At 44.0% G+C, this 21987-nt stretch overlaps 1 protein-coding gene across 9 annotated transcripts in view; it reads right to left on the bottom strand.

Moving 5' to 3' along the window:
• Positions 1-21987, bottom strand: part of Znf536 (zinc finger protein 536) — a 453564-nt gene that overhangs the window by 371914 nt on the left and 59663 nt on the right. Inside the window, exon 3 of one of the 9 annotated variants that reach the window (XM_036179471.1) lies at positions 7405-7529. The exons of the other annotated variants lie outside the window; for them this stretch is intronic. The gene's annotated coding sequence lies outside the window, so the exon portion shown is untranslated. The remainder of the gene's footprint in view (positions 1-7404; positions 7530-21987) is intronic. 9 annotated transcript variants of the gene reach the window in all.

Raw genomic sequence — 21987 nt, 5'->3', positions numbered from 1 at the left:
CAAAGGGCCTAGGAAGGCCTGAGGGAGAGACACAAAATGATGCTCATCTAGAGCCCACTGAGCTTTGATGCCCTAATCTGGGAAACACTGGAAAAATTATGATGCTTTGAGAAAAAGTGCTAAATGTTATAAACCTTTGGCTTCCTATACTTACAATGTGGTTCAACATTATTATCTGAATGTAGATGGGACGCAGAGAGGAAAACCTAACTTTTAGAGGTGCAGGGTCCTTACATTCCATCTTCAGTTTGAAGGTTGCCATGTAGGTAGATCTGGGATGGACAACCTGCTGGTATCTTCCACTGCTGCCCACAGCATCAGTTAAAAAGGGGAGCATCTTGGGAAACTCCTCCCTGCACCTCTTGATGCCGAGCAGGTGTTCAGCCCTGCCCTTTGTAACTTGTCCTAAGAAGGAGCCCCAGGCCAATGCTCTGAGGCACCACATCCCCTTAGCTAATCTCTACAAAAATGCTCAGACAAGCACACCAACCTGAAATCCAGAGTCACCACACAGGGTGCGCCACAGATAATGAGGAATGGGCTTCACCAAGTAAGTAGCCCTCTGCCATCATGATCCACCCGTCTCCCTGTGGCCCATTATCTGAGTACTTGAACCCTGGATAACAATGAGTTCATGGAGAATGAAAGTGCTCGGCTTTAATTGTCTGCATTTAGTCACGCAAACAGAAGCAATGGTCTGAGAATGGCTAGTTAGCCGCTGACAGCCTCGGCTCTGGAGCTGGCTCCGAGGAGCGGTTACAGATTGTTTTGATGGAGACTCTGCCAGAGCAATAAATTCCCCCTTAAACCTGTTTGCCTGGGACAACTTTTCACCCTTTTCACTCTGTCTTCTCCTTCCTACCCACTCCCCCTTTTGCCTTAAATGAAATTCCTGCCGCTGCTAATATCCAACAAATAAACATCATTAAGAAATTGAAGGCACTGAAAGAATGTGTGGTTTATGTTAAATTTTCCCCTGTCAATCAATTCTGCATGTCTGCATGAAGCCGATGATCGCATCATCGTGTTAGTGTGCCTGACTTGTTCAGCACAAAGAAGGTGGGAACACTTTCTCAAGCGGGGATGTCAGCACTTGAAAACCCATCACCATCTGTGCTCATTTTCTGAGAGGGAGAAAAACAACCCCTGTTTAAGAATACACCAGAACAAATAACTTGAATGTTTGAAAATAAACCACAGGGTCAAAAAAACTTTATAATGAAATGGGGAAGCTGCAGTATTGTTCAGTTTTTTTGTAACTCGGGCCTTCGGTACCTTCATTTACAGAGGTCTTCGCTCTAAAAATAGATATTAATAATAGCTGGGGAACAGCCTGCACTGTGTGAAATGCATACAAACACGTTATTTTAAAAGCACCATGCTCTCCAGTGAGGCCCAGAAACGACCCATAACGATATAGGTCTCAGTCTCTCAGTCTGGTCTCCATGGGTCAGGGAATGTCATGCTTCCCACACCTTCCTGCCTCTCCCTCTCACTTTTCCCATCTAAAACAGAACCAGAAGCCCCAGCAACCATACAAGATGATCAAAAACAACAACAACAAAAAAAACCTAAGGAAGGAAAAACTTTCATCACCCAACTTTTCCTAGCAAAGCCTGTCAAAGCAACCTTGCAGAACCGGCCAGAGACATGAATGGGAACATTGTTCTGCCCTTAATAAACTTATAAGCCAGGAGCTTTTTGATCCTATTTTTTCTTTCTGCATCTCACCATTGTACTTTGTCACGAGGAGGTCTCGCATAAATAATGTCGTGTTCTTATGAAAGTTTTTAAGGCACCCGGAGTCGGACAGCACGGTTACAAATGATATCTAACACAAAGACTATCAATTAATCAAATGAGAACATACTACAGAAGCTCACAATACACAAACAGTGAAGGGAAAGATAAATTGATTTCTGCTGAGGCACTGGGCCTTTTCAGCACTACAACTGTGTGAAAAATACCAGTTACAAAGTGTGCTGAGGCAGCAAAAGCATTTAATACACCACAAACAGTTATCTAAGGCAACGTCCAATAACCGACAGTACAGTAGTGTGACCTACATACTGACACAGTCATTGTTAGATGTGGGAGCCATACACTCCATACCAGTTACATGCCCCATATCTTTCCTAATCTTTCTAGAAGTTTCATCCCTCTCCCCGCTCCTTTGCCTGGTCTCTCTTGCTAAGGAATGTTCTGAGAGATGACCTAAAAGCAGAGTAACTCAGTGAATGCCTCTCCCCTTTGGTTGCTCCCTTGGCCTCTGTATGTGTACTTAAGTACTTCTATATATGGCACACTATTTTGTTATTTGTCATCTGATGGCCTTTACTTTTTTCCTTTTGTGTCCCAATCTCAGTGGACTCTTTGTCAAAAAAACAAACAACAACAACAACAACAAAAAAAACCCCGCTAAACAAAAAAACAAACAAAACTGTACCCCTGGATCCAAGGGTAGGTGTTTGGTTGGTTAGTTTTTGGTTTTTCGAGACAGGGTTTGGTTTCTCTGTGTAGCTTTGCACTTTTCCTGGATCTCACTCTGTAGACCAGGCTGGCCTTGAATTCACAAAGACCCACCTGCTTCTGCCTCCTGAGTGCTAGGATTAAAGGCATGCACCACTACCACCCGACTGCAGGAGTATGTTATATGATGAATATGAAATGTCACCCACAGGCTCTTGTCTTAAGTACCTGGTCCCAACTAGTGGAAAACTTAGGAAGTGAGTCCTAATCAGAGGAAGTAGTTCACTGGGTTGGTTCTTAGGGATATATTCCCCCCCCCCTTCCTCTTCCCACCTTCTCTCTTTCCTGTCCACCATGAGGTGAAAAAAGCTATCCTCCATACACTACATCCTGCCTAAACACACAGGGCCAAGAGACTATGACCTAAATAAATACTTCCTCCCATAAGATGCTTTTGAGAGTATTTTGTGACAGAGACAAAAGGGCTGACTAACATGGTAAGATTCTTGCTTCTGGCTGAGGACAATTCTTGGTGCTACCCAGCACCTGAGGTAATGAGCTTGGCCAGGGAAGTGAGTGGGGAGACTTGAAAGGCACTGTGATAAGAGGCTCCAGGGTTACATTGCCTGCAAGCTGGCTTCATCAGCTGGGCCCATCATACCTTCTTGGGAGACCTTGGTGTTCCACTTGAGCACATGGAGAAGTTGAAGAAAAGATGGGCTGGTAGGGAGGAGAGAGGCATCAGCCAGGTCTGAACTCCTGGTGACTGCACCTCCCAAACTCCACCTAGGGAGAAGCAAGTCTGTGGACCCTTGAGCAACTGAGCAGCCATGCAGCTCTTCTTGAAAGGTTTCCCTATGCTGGCTGCCTCCAGAAGCTGCCCATGGCCTTCTGGAAGTCTGTTCTTATGGGACATATGAGGCTAATGAGGACCTGAAAAGTCCAGTCAGCCCCTTCTCACCACAGACTGAAGGAGCCAAGATGGTGATAGAGCTAAGCATTCCTCTCTGGCTGGAACTGAATTAAGTAGCAGCTTTGTAAGTACTTAAAAAAGTCTTCTTTGTAAACCTTCCTCCCACCCTACTTCAGACTTCAGAACTTATGACTGGTAATCCTCTTTGTTTCAAGAAAACCATGGCTCACATAAGGGAGGGTATTCACAAGATTATATGGAGAGATCACCAGGCACCTCTAGAATAATGCCACAGAGTTTAGGCTCATCTCAGGCTACACTTTTTAAATTTAAGGAACTGCTATGCTTTGTACACCAAGACAATAGAAAAACATCCTGTGGCTCAACCCCCAAGATGCAGCAGGTGGACTCCTGGTCCTAACTCTCTCCTGCCTAGGTGAGAGCTGACGCCTCTTTTGACACGTGTGGCCCCTTTCTTTAGACTGTCGTCAGCCAGTGTCCATGTGAACACAGGCCCTCACATAATGAATGGTGTACTTTGCAGACTCCTGTTCCTAGAAAGAAATGATTTAATATCATAAAATGAAGCTTTAGACCTCCATGCCAATTACTGTGTTTAAGTCATTGAAAGCCACCAAGGAAGGTTAGGGGGGCGCACCAGTGTTAAGGGAATGTGTAACCCATCTGCAAAGAGAGGCCAAGCTAAGCTGCTAGCCGGGTAGGAGGAACAACTCACTAAAAGCCTCCATACAGTGCGAAGGAAATGTCAGATGAACAACCCCACTGCACCGCAGTAAACACAAGCCGATAACTAAATCGTTGTCACAGGCTTTCCTTGAGGGTCAGGCTGAGAAATACTGAAACACATAATCAAGTCTTTACTGTATTTTAACAGAAAAAGGGAAACCATAGAGTTCACAGCCCACTGACAGTTCCTACATGGTAGGAAACAGCAAAGCATGCCTGAGGAGAGGGGTGACTGGGTGAGTCGAGAGGTCCTTGGCTATGGCGGCAGAGCCACACTATTGGGTTCTTTCTTCCCTTCTCTTCTACTCTCTGTTAGTACCAGGTTACCTGAGAGTACAGAATGGTTGCCTTCATTTCTCACAGCTTCCTGCCATGAGGGTGGTGGCCATCCAGTGATGGTGCCCAACCACAGCGCACATGCTTCCCCTAGCAGTGGCTCAATTTTGCTTTAGAAAGAGGAAGAAGAAGAGACAGTATTTCACAGATCAACCAAAGAGGGAAACAAAAGGGAAGGTATTTAAGTTATTTTAACATCAAGTGTTTTTCAAAGCTATAAATACATATAATACATATGAGGGGACTAATTGTAAACTTCTCTCAGAGACTCAAATCCAAATTCATGTTGCTGTGCAGATTCAATGATAATAAATTACATCCTTCTAAGTAAAGCGTGCACTGTAATAAAACACCCACCCTCGAGAACTTAGAGGCCTGATCCCAGCTAAGAGAATTCATGGCTCTGGAATTCTGAGTATATATATTATTTTTCTGTCAGTTCTCACAACTTCTCTCAATTACTGATGTTCTCCACATAATGAATTTTCTCGGGTTTGATGTGTGATTGCGGCTATATTTTTATCTATATGTTTTGTGGTCCCTGTACTTAAGCTTTTTGCTCACAAATCCTTTATTAAAAGTACTAAATTGTAAGAAGTGTATTCATATTTCATTCAGTGTTCTGTACAGAGATGTGTTTCCCTGAGCAAACACAGCTGCACAGAAAAAGTCACCGTCAGAAAACACGTACAACCACAGATCTAACTTTGGATGTGTCAGCTCCCGAGTAACTCTGCTGGGATTAGATTTCTGAGACACTTTTGTCTGTCTCCTAGAAGAAACTCATAACCACTCTTGCATTTTCCAGATCAAAATGACAGGTTAAAGTTTTGCTTTAGATCAGGCCTCAAACCAAAAGCCAACCCATAGACATTTCCAAGTCAGCAAGACCCATATTGGGACTCTTGATGGTGTGTTTGTCTTTTCAAAATCATACAGCTAAGAAGCCACTGTGGTGTCAACAGCTGTGGTCAACACTCAAGAGGCTGAGTCAGGAGGATTGAGAGTTCAAAACCAGCCTGTGCTACTCAAGCTGGATGACAAAGTAAGACCCTGCCCTTAAGAAGACAAAGGGAAGGAATAGAAGGAGGGAGGGAAGGAAGGAAGAATGGAAGGAAGGAGGGGAAAATAGTAGAGATACAACCCAGGATGTACACACATATTTCCTTTGATAGCAGTGTGTCATCAGACCTTAATTTGGAATGGAAAGGCAAGATAGAAAGAAAAGCCTCACAGTTGTGCATGGCTCAGACACAGAGCCAGGTGATGAGATGGCAGAAAGGCAAGCCCAGAGACCCACCATGTCCAGGGGATTTCAATAATATCAATCTGAAACAATAAGAGAAGGGGGAGGTGCAAAGCTAAAGTCTGACCCATGTAAATGAGCATCTCTTAAAACAAAACCTGAACTGCCTCCAGGGATACTCAATTGGCCTGGTCAGCTAGCAAGCCACTGACCTTTGGAAAGGAGGAGTAGAGAATTAAAGCTGCCAATAAGGCAAGACAATAATTACTCAACACAGATCACAAGAGCAAATGAATACATGGTTGAGTAATGGGAGCATTTGTTAGCTGGGGTCAGCAGAATAAATGAATCTGATATTAAAATTTGGAGGGAAAATAACAGATGTGACCCTCTGTCAAATCAAATCAGTATATATGTCCCTAAGAGCCCCTCTGTGCCTAGACCAGGATTGGTGCCACAGGTGGACCCAGGAAGGATGGGCACTCGGTGAACTTTCTCTCCTTGCCAGGTCCTATCTCTAACCTCCCTGGTATCAATGAAAGGCCAGGAATGGAGGCCCAGATCCAGGCTCTGGTCATCAATGTTTGGGAGGAGTTCTCCAGGAGTGAGAAGATAGGATTCTCAACCCCAGGCACTGAGGTCACCAAATGTTCCCAACCTTGGCAAGAGAATATAGGCAAGACACCATCCCCTAATAAAGGGGCCTATGCTGTGCACTTGTCTTCAGCATGAGTGTTAATACATGACCCAAAGAGCATTGCTTCTGGCTTCCTGGGGGGGGGGCATATCTGGTGGAGTATGGACCTGGGCTGTGGAGCATTCTGCACTGCCCATTTCTGAGAGCAGCACGTGTTCAGTGTTCTCTTCACTGATCCCTCTTCCTGAAAAGAGCTTTGCTACTTCACACACCTGCACTTCCACCCGTACATGGCAGCCTAAGGTCCTCTCCTTGACTGGTACAAATGAAACACAGCAGTTACAAAAGGCCCCATGGAGTCTTCTTGCTTTCCCTGGCACCTCAGCATGGGCCCCTCCTGATAGGCATGCCCATAGATCCCACAGTTTATGGTATCCTCTACTGCCCTGACTGAAGTGGGTACACACTGTCCAGAGCACAGACAGAGGGAGAGAAGATCCCTGCCTCCCTCTGTTTCCAGGCATCAGGCCTTCCTGATACTTTCTTAGACTCTTAATTGAAATGCCACAGAGTCTAGGGGGACAGACAGGTTGGAGTCAGAGATGTCTATATGTCTCCAAACATTCCTCTAGACTCAAGGGCAAGAATCCTCCAAAAATCATGTCCTTTCTGATGAGACATCTCTTAAACTGCCAGACATACCTTCAAGTCTAGACCCACCATCAGCCCCACCATGAGAACCTAAGCTGCTCACTGCCCACCATCTCCTGGTGTGGAAGAAGGCATGGAGCACTGCACTGGTTCAAACACCTGTGGCCAGCTTCTCTGTGTTTGGGAGCCCTTGTGTCCCCATATCCATCCTGTCCACTATGACAAACTGGCCCTCATAACCACTGTTTTCTTTCTCCACTCACCTGGTACCTCATGGCCTTCACGGCCATCTTCAAGGTCAAAGAGCTCACTCAGTCCTCATCACCCTCCCGCTTTGATTGAGCCCAGACTCCCCATTTTGTGGAATGCACCAAGGGAGAAAGGCAGAAGTATGATAGTTCCCACCTCATCACTGATGGAGACTTCTCTGGAGGCATCAGTTCCCCCACACTTCTGGCCTATTCCCATGGCAGGCCAAACAGCATCCAGGGCACAGGCTCAAAGGTGATGACAGCGTCTTCCAAATTTGGCTAACAAAGTGTCCAAAAGCAAACAGGTCACTGGGCTGTTCATGGACAATCCTCGGACTGCTTGCTCCCCAAGAGGCTGTGACCCACACTGGTCAAAGAAATCCAGTAATGCAAATGTCTCTTGGAGATTGCCCTAAGGTAGTTATGCCTCCCACACTGGCAGCTGCCTCTGCCCTTCATTTCCAGCCTGGATGAGTTTCTTCATCACACCTGTCTCGGGTGCAGACAACATTCCCTGTGCCCATTCCAGCAGAGCTGGAACATCTGGAAAACCAACCTGGATGCTTTAAAATGACAAATAACTAGTGTGTGATACCTAAAGGCACTTGCTGATGAAAACTCAACATTCATCAAACCTGGTAAACCAGGCCACCAAGCCACTGAGCATTTCTGTGTTTTGTTTTATTTCTGTGGTGCTGAGGACTGAATCCAGGACCTTGAGCATGCTAGTCAAAAACTCTACCTCTGTGCTAACACCCAGGACCACTCTGACTATCACAGGTGAATTCCAGACAGGTGCTCTACCACTGAGCCACACCCCAACCCTTTGAATATCCCTGATAACTGTACCATCCCCAGGTGTTAATTGACCCTCTTCTCTCATTCCAGTCCAGTCTGAATTGCATGTAGGGCTGTTCTCTGCACATGGAGAGCTCTCTGTGCTTGTGTACTAGGCAAGGGCTGGAGAAGCAGGAGTGCCATCTTTCCCTCGGGGAACAGTTCAGGGAAGGCAGAGAGAAGCATGGGAACAATTCATTCTCATGGCACCATAAAGGGGCACTCTGCAGTCTGAGTCCCTAAAGAATTTGTTTGAAGGGTGGAGAACTGCTGATGCTCTAGACAGAGGACATGGCATAAGGAAATCTAAGGAAGATGGAGGACATATGTGTAGTACATAAAGACCAGCTAACAAAGCTCATAAGCTGGTGGCTTGTCAGGTACAGCCTCATCCTTAATTCTATGGTGCCACAAACTATAAAGACAGCACTGGGTTGGAGATTTAGCTCAGTGGTAGAGCACTTGCCTAGCAAGTGCAAGGCCCTGGGTTCGATCCTCAACTCAAAAAAAAAAAAAAAAAATACAGCACCTTCTGCTAAGAGTGTCTTCCAGACTAAATTCTGTTCTTGTTTCTTCCTCAGAGGCTCTGTGGACCCAGACACTCACTTTCCTCTCTGCAGATCCCTCAGGTCTTTGGGCAAATCCTTTTAGGTCCATGCATGATTAAAAGACATCAGGACCCAAAGACCTAAAGCCTCAGATCCAAGTGCTAGGATCCATCGCTGATGCTCAACTGGAATATTCTACCTGTGGTTGTGGTCTCAATCCTCCCCCCTCAGGAGCTTGCAGGGCCTTCAGTCTCCCTGGGAACTACAGAGCAACAGTCCAGTCTGCTCCAGGGCATCTGAGATGTGGGCTCCCTCTTTCTCATCATTAGGATACATTGGTGGTACATGAATCCTAGTTTGGAATGACTTCCTCTGCCTTACCCCCAAACCTTCTTATTAGAGCTGAGAAAAATATTGCATCTAAACAGTTATTATAAAAAATTATTTGTATAATGCGCTAGGACGTGTTCTACATCTTTATTTGGCATCATCTCCATGAGTGTGTCTCAGTGTCTGGTACCTTGATGCTGGCTTTGCAGAGACCTCTACACGAGTCTCTCTTCAGTGTGCAGGGCTGATGTTACCCAGAAAACACAAGCACCTGGCAGGGACCTGTCTGCACCCAGCCCAGTAATTCCCATTCTCCCCAGGCTTTTTTTTTTCTCCAGCATCATACATTACATTTAAGTCTCTCTAGCAATACAAATTTCAATTTGGCCAAGCTCTTTAATATTAATAGTTGTCAATCCAAATGCAGAGTGCATAATAAAAAATTTAATCGAAATGAATAGCTCGTGTATCCTTCTACCTCCTAAATACAGTCACCAATTAGAAAAAAGATGTGGTTATATAACTTCGTAGAAGTAAGGCCACCTACTAAAGACCATCACTTAGGGCTGAAGATGCAAAACAGCCGACTCCATCCTGTTCATTACTCTTAGGGTGTTCCTTTCTTCACAGGCACAAACTGTGAAAACGGAATTCACAAACATCAGTTCAGGGGAGACACTGAAGCTGAATTATAATCACAGTTCTCCATGTCAATCAAGCAAGGTTTTTATAGTCCTCAATGGCTTCCCAAGCACAGGCTAACAGAAGGATGACAAATAACAGCTTGACCTTCATTGAAACCCCAATTTGCAGACAGAATAACTGAGACCAAAGAACACAGTGACAAACCAAAGCCAGGCATCCCAGGCCAAAGGGATTTCTCATGAAGGGCAAGATCAAAAGCTGACTTTCTACCATGATAACTGGGATGCCCCATGGGTAATTCCAGAACCATAATTCTTAGGGGGCATCCTCACAGCAACCCAGCATTTCATTAAATAGCCTGTCATGTTGAATCCAACATTTTCCACTTCTGCAGCCACAGAAGCAGTCCTGGACTGGCAGAGAGATTTGACCAAGGTCACCCAGCCAGTTCGTGGCAGAGCTGAGACCAGAGCACTCCCTCCCCACCACACACTCACAGTTAGCAGGCACACACATGTGCTCACTCACACTCATGCACTCAAGCTTTAGGGAGCTCTGTAGGACTGAGCTGGCCAGCCTGCTCAGTTGCAGAGTATCCTGCTGAGCACCAGGGTATTTCTTCTGCAAATTACTCTAGGCCTCTTTTGTGATCTGCTCTGGGCTCTGCCCTCAGCTACATCAAGCAGGAAGTTTAAATGAAATGGCTCCCAAGTTCCTTAAATGGTTTAATAAAACATATAGTGACTGCAATGTGCAGTTTATAGTGGCAAACTATTGCCCCTCAGTTGGGAAAAATGACCTCCAGTCGGCAATATTACTTTCAGCTTCATGATTCTAGTCCGCCAACGGCCATTCTCTCAACCCACCGGGCAATTCTTTTCCATAACAAGGCCTGCTGCAGCCACTGTGTGTGCTGCTGCAAAGGTGCTGGCAGCATGCCTCCAACAGCTACTGCTGTGATAAGACAAAAGAGAGAACGGGCACATGATGGTGATTCAGGAAGGACAGGGTGCCACCAGAGAGCAGAGATGCCAAAAATAGGTGAATAAGTGTGGGGAATTCAGAGAGGTTTGAGGAAATTAACTGTACCAGACAGAAAGCTGTGAGTGTGTGCATGTGTGTGTGTGTGCATGCATACATATGTGTGCACATGTATGTGTGTACAAGCATGTGTATGCATATGTGTGTATTCAAGCACATGTGTGTATGTCTTACCTGTTTGGCATTGCCCATAAAAATGGAATGGGCAAAAGTTAACCAGATTCAGCGGTGGAAAAAAATGACTGAACTCCACAAATGATCTTGACATCTGTGACCACAGATTTAGCAAATGCAAGGAGGGTAGATATGAATTTCTAAAACTCTCTGCCACGTTAATAACAAATAGCTATTAATAACACTTCTAATCACAAATGCCATTTCCGATATCTGGTGCTGAAAGGTTCTGCCTCATCTAAAAAGTTCTGGAATTTGACTGCCAGAAATGGATGACTTTTATCCTAAACTGTGCATTGAGATGGGTTCCTAGGTTCATTAGTATTATATGGTGAATTAGATTAGACATTTTATGATTTTTCAAAAAAGCCTTTTTTGATATAAAAAAGCAGCAATTTCCTTTTTTGACATTTTTCATTTTAAGGTAATAAAAATGGCACATGTGTACCGTGAAATAATGGATTAATTAAGGAATATTATGTTTATCCTAACCCTCAACCAAGTTGTACATCTTCATAACTCACACATAAAAATTAATGCATTATCTTATACCATATAATGATCTTCTATTTTTACCAAAACTGCTCAGAATACGTTATTCTAAATTGGATTATTCTGAGAAATAGTAGATGCCATATTCTGATATCATCAGTCCAAAATTACATTGTTATTTTAAAATATTATAGTATTATATATAAAATCGAAGCTTTCTCCCTACTGTGGCTTCTAATTGACTGGGCGTTTCACCTCCAACAAATGAAACCTCTCTCTCCACCTACCCTGAGACAGCCCATTCCATAGCTTCTCTCATTCACAATGGATGCGTTGTTAAAAAAATAAAAATAAAAAAGCACATGCATAGCATCAAAGAATCACTGGACAGTATTTTATGGCTATTTCTTTGTGTCTTGATGGTAGATGTGAATATAAAAGAATATTCATGCAAGATTCATAAAGGCCCCAGATTTCTAAATCAACACATGTAAAAAAAATCCCTAAAAATAATAATGTCCAGATGTTGCTTATTTAAATGAGCTGTTGTCATTTAATGTTGCCAATCACAAAAGTGAAAGAGTTTGTGAATTCCAAGGTATTCATCATTTATAGAGGATTTATATATATGTGTGTGTGTATATATATACTTTTTAAATCAAGGAAACATCAGGTGATTAAAATGAGCAATTTCAATAAACATGAATGATTCCTCTCATAGAGGCTGCCTTCCTAACCTTGGCCATGTTCACAAAACCCTCTCTCTAAATCACTACAGGCTCTATACCCCTGGTGCACTTTACCAGCCCCCAAATATAGATTGTTTGTAAAAGCATGACTTCAGAAGTGGTGGACAGACTCTTCAGAATCAGTAGGTATAATCTCTCTCTCTCTCTTCCCCCTCCTTCCTATACCCCCTCCTTCCTCCTCCCCTTTCTCCCTTTCTTTCCCTCCCTCCCTCTCCCCCACTCTATGCATGTGTATGTTTCTCTCTTTCCCTCTCTGGATTAAAACTGCATGCCTTAATTCTGGGGTGTGTCTTTTGGTTGGTTTGTTTATGTAAGACAACCCCTCCCAATGGATCTTCAGCTAGCCTGGAAATTTCTATGTGGCTCATGCTGGCCTTGAACTTACTATATGGCCCAGACTGATTGTTAATCCTCCTGCCTCAGTATTCCAGCTGCTGGGATTGCAGGTGTGTGTCAACTCTCCTTACTGGTGAGAAAAAAATGAGAACCAGAAACACAAAATGTTTAGCCAGAATCATACAGCTGAAAAGCAAAAAAGGATGGAGAACATGGCTCCCTGGGGTGGACCCACTAAGTTTCAGTGTTAGCTACAATCCAGGCCCATCTACATGGCTGCACCCAGACCCAAGTACCTGTCTGTGGTGCCCAGGAATCTAACTTGGCATAGATCTCCCCAGCAATTCCATCACTATAATAGGTTCCCTGGTCCCACATCTCCCAGATTTCAAGCAAATTTCCCTGGAACAAGAAGGGATGACAGTCAGTGAACTATTCCTGCAGAGTTTTGATGGTTTGTGGATGCTGCAAGAATCCCCAAGTCAAAGTCCCCAGAGCTTGGGAACACTGACTGAGGAGAACATCCAGGATCTATCCTCAAGAAACTGAAGCAATTCATCCTGGTTCTGGTAAGTCCTAGACCTGGAAAGTCCTGACCACTGAAATAAAGCTACATACCCTGGTTCTGCCTGACCTGGACCTTAACTGTTCTCTAAGTTAACAGTCAGGTAAAGCAGGCTCCTGCTACACAGCTGTGGGTGCAGGGTCTGGCCCACAGGGGAAGATCCTAAGTGGTAGGATCCTCTGGTCCGTATACAGTGAAGGACATGTGTTGACTCAGACTGTGGTGTTGTATGTGGATTAGTTTCAAACACGTGTCTGGAATTAGCTCATTGTCCTAAAGAAAAAGTGTGGTGGGTTTATAAAAACAGGGGGAAGGGGGCAGAAGTCTGCAATGTAGGGACAACTCATAAGAGTTCTGTGCCAGGCCAAGGCTCATGTGTCCTGCCTCTGAGCCCCACGAATGCTTCACCATAAAGGCAGGCATCTCTTTCCCACAGCTCCCATTTAGCCTGGATAAAGGGCTGCCAGGAAGAGAGCGTCCCCCAAGCACAAGACCACTCCTTTACCCACACTGTCATCATAGTCCCTGCAAATTCTAAGCCAAGATCTGATGCTCTTCTCCTTCAAAAAGAGAGAAGTCAACTACATTCCTGCATAACCCTGAGAACAGAGTGTAGATTTCCCTTTGTAAGTTGTCCTTGTGTCTATGGTGAAGCACAGGTTGGTTGGTCTAAGAGCTTTGTGGTTGATTTTTTTTTTTTTTTTTTTTTTTTGGTTAAAGAATGAAGCCCTCAAGTATTCAAAAAAGGAGCAGCCTAAGATCAAATACGTTCTCCTGACAAAAGCATGGAAAGGTAGACTCGTCAACCAGTTGTCAACTCCGTACACCCTACATCATTACCAAATATACCAAGAGAGTGTGTAATCAGATGCCTGGTAGCAATTATAGTAGAATTTCCACTTCAGTCTTTTATTAAATCCACCTAGTTGTGAGATAAAGGTAGAACATGGCAGATCAAAGGGACCATCCCGAGTTTCATACTGGACTGCACCTCAGGACACCGACACATCCAGTGATATCTTCAGCAAAATCTCAGTTTTTGACACACAGGAGAAGTGGCACAGCTCTGGCCACTAGAATGGTCTTCTGTAGCTGAGGACTCAAGCCTGACTCTAGACATCACAAGTCCTCTTCAATCATCTTGTCTTTAGTGGGCTTTACATGCACCTCTCCTCCCTGGTGTCAACACCACCTACACATGCTTAAGCTCAACTCATATACCAGGAACTCTGGATACATATGAGGTTAACAACACGTCACTCAAACAGAGGCTAAGAGGTGCTTCTGTCCATTCTTTTCCCCACCAATAGGCCAAGTACCACTTAGAGGACCACAGACCTACCTCTCTGTCTCTCCTTTCTATCAGGGAGCCCTCCCCAACTTCTTACCCAAGCACCCAAGATAAATAGATGAACTCACTTTAGTATTGCCTCAGCAAGAACTTGCTTTGACGGACTCATTTCTGGCTTGGGTGCGGGGGGTTAAGGCTAAAAGAAAGCCACAGAAGCAGGACCTGGACCCTGCAGAGGTCTACTCATTCTACTCCTTGGATGACATCCAGAATCAGCACAATCAAGGTTTAAGCAAAGGGGCTTTCCCCAAGAAGAGAGTCATTGACCAGGTTCCCTAAGGAGTCTTGGACCAGTGAAACTTTGACCAAGAAAGGACAACTTCAGTGACTTCTAGAATAGTCATTGACTCTGAGCACTGCCATCAGGCCCAGAGGGTGGCCAAGCAGACCTGAGTAAAGCTTTCACTGTCGTCCACCTCATCTACCCTGCAGCACAGCTACTGTTCTCTCATCCGCAGCCACCCCAGAAGGCAGCATCAGAACCTCATCTCTGAAATGGGGTAATGACAGGACTCATTTCATGAGATCATTGCAGAAATTAAATGAGATCATGCATATAAAATGAGGACAGTGCTTGTCGCTCACAGTCAACAGGCGCCAACAGCTGCACACATTGGGTTTTGCCAAGGACTGATCTGCCCAGCACCAGTCCAGGCCCTGTGGAGGCTTTGCAATGGGTATAAGCAATCAGGCGATTGGGCACAGAGTCCAAATCAAAGCACACACTGTGGGATGGAAAGGACAGTGGCCACATCTGGCAAAGATGACCAAAAGTCCCTCTTGTCTCTCAGCTACAACAGCAACATTCTCCAGTCAGTCCTATGACTGAAAGCTTCACCCTTAAAACTTCAAGGTTCTCAAATAGTTTTCTTGTTTGTTTACCCACAAACCTTTTCCCAATGAAAGCTTACATAGACAGATGTCAAGCAGGTACCATGAATTGATCCTGGAGAGAGTGAAGTCCTGAGTGAGTGTACATTGTTTGGCATGGTCACAGCCATGACAAGGACCAATGCCTAAGTCCTAAGTGAGTGGCAAGCCTTCCCTAGGTGAGGCTCATAGGGCTGACAAACCTTTCCTTGGATCCAATTGTGAATGCCAATAGTGTGTGCAGGAAATAACCACCATATCTTTCTCCCCCAGATATTTACAGCCTTGCTCCCCTACAGAGAATATTCCTACAGAGCTCAGACAAGCCTGTTGCCTTGTATGCAATAACCCTGCCTCTCTGTTCAAGCATACACAATAAACACACTGAGCTTCTCCATTAGAGATCCCAAACCACTCAATCCCAGCTTTCCTGTGTCTGTGTGCCTGTCACTTCTTCATTCCTTCATCTCCTCCAGTTAGAGTTCTAGGTTGCAAACCATGCAGGGCATGGCAGTAGAGCAGCATCCTGGACTCTCAGTGCAATTTCCTCTGTTTATAAACTAGTAACAGTTCAGTTGTCACATTAAATCACTCGTTCTCGTGTGTGCTCCCCAGGCCAGTAGCACAGGCATTGTCTCAGAACTTACTAGAAATGCCAATTCAAAGACCCAGCCCAGAATTTTTGAATCAGAAAGCCTGAAATAGGGCCCAAAGATGGATTTCCTTCCCTCCAAGGAGATCTGACACCCATTCTAGTTGCAGCTTCCCTACACTGTCCTGGATGCTTGTACCTTAGGTCTTCCCAGGCCCACCACTCCCACAAGGAGATTTACAAGTTGATTTCCTGACTGAGCCCAGACATGGGCAGGTCTTAAAAGCAATCTGAGCAATTCCAAGCTGGCCAAGTTGAGAGGAACACCCCATCTAGGACACTGTCACTCAAGTGTGGTCCAAGGACCAGCAGCACCAGCGTAGCTGTGAGCCTATTAAGAAGACAGCACATTTGTATCAGACCATGAGTTTCCAAGGCAGGTTCTTGTTGTCTTAATCTATGCTTTTTTGTTGTTTGTGTTTATGAAACAAAGTCTCATCCCATTATATAGGCCAGGTTGGCCTCAAGCGTGTACCAATCCTCCTGCCTCAGGCTCTCAAGTGCTAGGATTACAGATGTGTGCTACCACCCAGCTAACCTAGATCCTTCTGCATTCCGCAAAGAACTTTAGTCTGGGTGGTTCAAACTTCTCAACCTTCAGGTAGAAACCAGTGGCTGTGACGACTGAGCCTACTTAAAGCCTCCCAGGCTGGCAGCAGTGGATCAAAAATTGAACCAGTTTCTAATTCCAAGATCAGACCCACAACCTCCATCTGAGCAGCTTGCTTCTGCCTTCCCAAAAACTTTCCCCAGCTTTCCATCCCAGAGTTCTCAGAGAGTTAATGAACAAGGAACAAATAACTCTCAATGATTCATCCTTTATGTATCAAAAAATAATGAAAGGTTCCTAGTACTGAGTCCATAATCCTGATGATGGATGGATGGATGGATGCATGGATGGATGGATGCATGGATGGAGAGGGCACCAAGCAGGAAGGAGGGTGGGTCAACATGTCTCATCTGGCCAGCTGAGCCCCTGAAACCACAGAAGGTGCCCAAGGCATCTCTCAGAAATGAGAAAGCACATTCTCCACCAGGTGGATGGAAAAATCAGGCTAAGTGTGGCAACGATACATGTCATCAGCACTCAGGAGGCTGGGGCAGGAGAAGCATCAGTTTGAGGCCAGACTCCAACAATATCTACACAAGGATTCGTTTGAGACAAAGCATAATCCCAAAGAACCAAACAAGGCAGGAAGCTGCATGCACGCCCTTAGATCCCTGGTTTGCCTCCCATTCTCACCCCTATTATGGAAATAACTCCTTTTTTTGTGAGACCTTGCTAGCTTGCTTAGCTTCCCTTCTGGTCATAAGGAAATACTGAGTATATAGGTAGGCCTGCACCCAGTGCCAGCTCCTTGGCATAGCCAGAAATAGAGGGGCACAGGGCAGGGCTGAGAATTGATGTGTAAGACCATAATAGGACCAGGGTCTGGGCTCAGTGCCTGCTTACCATCCCTGAGCTCATCCCCAGAAATGCTGTATGGGTCCTCCCTCTGAGAGTTCTCTCACTCACTCTCACTCCCAACAACATCACATTTAAATATAAGAATTTTTTCTGATATCAGGCTTAGAAAAACAAAAACAACAGTTTCCCAAGAAACTGAAGCAGGAGGTTTGTAGTTCGTGAGTTTAAAGCTAACTCAAGCTATAAAATGATATATCTACATAAATAAATAAATAAGTAAGTAAATAAATAGATAGATAAATAAATAAATAAATAAATAAATAAATGAATGAATGAATGAATGAATGAATGAATTATTCCTAATGGTGTATTGCTATACTCACCATTCAACCCTAATCAGAGAAACTTCTTGCAGTAGATGGGAATTAATAAGAAACCCACAACTGGACAAAGTGCAGAGTGAGAGATCTCCTTGGGGTGCTCATCCCTACATGTGGTATTTTTATCAAAACCCTCCTCTCGAGGCTCAGGAGTCCATGTGGAAGAAAGACTGTGAGAGCCAGAGGTAGTAGACAACTGGAAGGAAGTGGTGTTTTCCAGACACAAAGGGCTGATGCAGATATGAACTCACAAACTGTGACAGCATGCATGGGGCCTGCACAAGCACAAGTTGACAAAAATCCCAGCAGGAAAAGGGGGAATTGGGAATTAAGTCTCACCCCCAGCCATGAGGCGATTTACAACTGGGAGCTCCTGGGGAAGGAGCCCTCCCATGGACAGGCCTCATTCCTAGGCGTAGTTAAACAACACAAATTGAACTCTGTCTGTCTCGTTTTGTTTTGTTATGAGCATTTTTGTTTTGTTTTGATTTTTTAAGAGAAGAAACAGGGAAAGAATATGATCAAAACATACTGTATGCAAAAAAAAAAATTGTACCTTTTTTTTTAGACAGGGTTTCTCTGTATAATAGCCCTGGCTATCCTGAAACTTGCTTTGTAGACCCAGCTGACCTTGAACTCACAGAGATCTGCAGCCTCTGCCTCCCAAGTGTTGGGATTTAAACTGGTATAGAGCACAGTGAACTGTCACAGGGATGAACAGTTGAAAATAGAATTATCATATAACCCAGTAACTCCACCCTGGCTAAATATCCAAATGAATTTAAGGATGACTCTTGGAGAAAGATAGAAACCCACTCACACAGCAGCATGATTCCATAATATTTAAAATAATCACAATGGAATCCAGGTATGGTGACATAAGCCTTTAATTCCATGCCTGGGGAGGCAGACCAAAGTGGATCTCTGTGAGTTTGATGCCATCCTGGTCTACAGAGCAAGTTCTGGGCCAAGCAGAGCTACATAGTGAAAACCTGCCATAAAATAAACATAGATAGATAGATGATAGATAGATAGATAGGTAAGTAGGTAGGTAGGTAGGTAGGTAGGTAGGTAGACAACAAATGGGAAGTTTTCTGTTAGTTTAAAATTTTTATTTTATTTTTTTATTGTTTTTAGTTTTTCAGGACAGGGTTTCTCTGTGTAACTTTGGAGGCTATCCTAGCTCTCGCTCTGTAAACTAGGCTGGCCTGGAACTCACAGAGATCCGCCTGGCTCTGCCTCCTGAGTGCTGGGATTAAAGGCGTGGGCCACCACTGACTGTTTAAATTTTTAAACAAATAAATAATGATCAAACAATGTGTCCTCCATGATCCTGTGCTACAATGGATCAATCCTTGTCCAGAGGCAGAAGACTGGCACAATAAACACCCCCAAAAGAAAATGAATAGAAAGGTGTCCCATTACATGTGAAAAAAGGGATCAGTGTCCAGTAAAGATCATCCTAAAACTTTATTAAGTCTGTGGGGTATATGTGCTGAGTGAGCTGGTCATAGACACAGACACAGAGAGACAAGCCTGGCTCTGCAATCTGCCCCTTCTGTCCTGCACAGGATCAGAGGCACTCTGCCCACGCATGTGTACAGGCAGAGGGGTTGCACCAGAGTGCCTGATGGGCCAGAGGTGGAAGGGCAATTCAGCCACCCAGGCACTTCCATGGCTCCTCATGAAGGTGCACCCTGCCTGGGGTGGTCAATGATCTTGTCAGGAACAGAAAAGTTCAATGACTACAAGGGTGAGTTTAATTATACGTTGTCGCTGACTAGCAGTAGTTATGATGGTACAATTATACATGTAATTTATCAGCAAGATACTTGCATACATAATAAACTAAAGCAAAATGTGAAATTTCAGTGGCAGCTAAAAACATAAAAATGGGCCATGATGTGGAGCAGACTCACTCACAAGCAGGTGTAAGAGCAAAGCTATAGGCTCCCCTCCCTCTCAAAAAAAAAAAAAATGGGAACAACTCACCCACTGTGACCATGTGGCTTCCATCCCAGGAATTCACTCCCCACCCCAAGCAGCAAGCAAATCCCAAACCCCCGGTGGTGTGTCAACAATGCTCCCTCACAAAAGAAATGGCATGGGGAAGCTGACTTAAGAAACTCACCACTCTTTCTGAAGTCCTCTGAATTTACTAACCAAGGTCCCCAAGGGTATTAGGGAGACCACATGCCTGGCAATGTCTTGAGGACACTAGCTTTGGTAGGAGCCAGAGAGAGCTTAATTTTCTGAAAACGGTTTATAGTTTCATTATTCTTGTTTAAAAGCAGAGGAAATGAAGAGATGACTAAGCAGAAAAAAGGAAAACAATGAACATTTCATACATTCATTGTCAACTTTGAGTCAGACATTGCGTTAAGTATGTGGCATGGTATAATCCATGGCAGGACATTAGTGTTATTCCCAATGTATAGATGAGAAAATAAAAGTGTAAGCTACTCGGTGAATGTTCATACAGCCAATGAGCAGCAGAACTAATGTCCTGACCCAGGAAATAGCATTCCAAAACTCATGTGTTTGTGCTAGGACTCCAGACCCAGTGTGATAACTAATGGATGTCTCTCCCTCCTCTATTATTTTCTCCCTGATGCTGAAATGATGATCACTGCACAATAATTTAAAAAGACCTGGACCTTCCCCATCACTGGGATGACATGTCCTAGTATGTTCATCACACCAACTATACTTGGTCTTGTGAATATACCAGCTGGACTATCAGCCTATCCTGAAGATAGATTGACCCTACATGGTTGATCATGGACCAATCCAAGGAAATGAAACAATAAATTGGAAGGAGATACTAAGAGCCTCTACAAATGTGAAATACACAGTTACAGTTATAGCCAGGAGATAGACATCACACATTTGCACAGAGTCTTCTGAGCCTTGTGAACTACCTACTCTTTGAAACAGGTCACTTCCCCCTACTTGAGCTGTTCATCCACTTCCCCATACATTGACCCATCCACCTGTCTATTCACCCCTCTATCTAGTCATTCTCTCTAGTACATGTCTTTCATCCCAGCCACAGGTCCATGTGCTCTTGGAGATCTTTACACACACACACACACACACACACACACAGATATATATATTGTCACTATAGATATATTCACTATTGTCAGAAATTTATGTTAAGACTTGAAACAAAGTCCCATGCACTGATTCATTTACCCATCCATTCATCCACTCACCCATCTACCCATCTATCAATCAATTCATCCACCTACCCATGTACTCATCTGCCCATGTATCCATCCATTCCATTCATGTACCTATCTGTCCAACTTTTTTTTCTTATCTACCTACTTATTCACCCATTTACCTACACATTGATCCACCCACCTAACCACCCACCTAACCACCCACCTAACCACCCACCTAACCACCCACCCTTCTATCCTTTCATTCTCATTCCCACCTATCCATATATTTACCACATATGCATCTGTCTACCCAATCACTCAACTATCTATCTATCCATTCACATATTCATCTATCCATCTGCCTACTCATCTACCTAACATCCACACACCCATCCATCTATACCTATATACATACATACATCTACTCATCTACACATCTAACCACATAATCTACTCCAAATATCCATTCATCAAAACATCCTATCCATCTATCCATTCATCCACTTATCCATCCATGATATATCTATCTACCCAACCCACCCATTTCCCACTATTAGGAACCTACTATTCATCAAGTACCATTCCAAGAACTAGGGAAATAATGCTGAACAACACACAAATGACCCTTACCCTCATCAGTCTTACCCTTCCATATGGGAGACAAACCAGAAATGGGTGAAAATGCTTCCCACCCCAAATGTCACAATGCATTTGAAATCTTCCTAACCACAAAGGTAAATTAGCTCCATTTGCTCATTTGTTGTTAAAACAAGCAAGAATGTCTCATATGGAAAATGTTAATGGTACAAAAATGCACTCCAATGATGCAGAATCATCTGAGGGTAAATATTGCAGTAGTATTTTTATGACAAAAGCTTTATTCCTCATCTTCTCTATCCTTGATTTAAATATATACATGTATGTGAGTGCACATGCATCAAGATTTGAGTATTTCAATATAAATTTTGTATTCAAAATACTTTTCCTGATTTCAGTTGATTGCATATTTCGAGTCAATGTTGCAGTAGTAATTCTTGTTCTGAATCAAAAATAAGATTCTCTCTCTCTCTCTCTCTCTCTCTCTCTCTCTCTCTCTCTCTCTTTTGCTTGATCGCTCCCACCTCCAGTCACAAGCAGCCCCAATATTCAAGCTACTTTTCAAGCTGACTAGTTCAAAAGGCAAAACCTA

The sequence above is a fragment of the Onychomys torridus genome, chromosome 1 (assembly GCF_903995425.1).
Source record: "Onychomys torridus chromosome 1, mOncTor1.1, whole genome shotgun sequence".
Lineage (NCBI taxonomy): Eukaryota > Metazoa > Chordata > Mammalia > Rodentia > Cricetidae > Onychomys > Onychomys torridus.
This window is presented reverse-complemented; position numbering and strand designations above follow the sequence as displayed.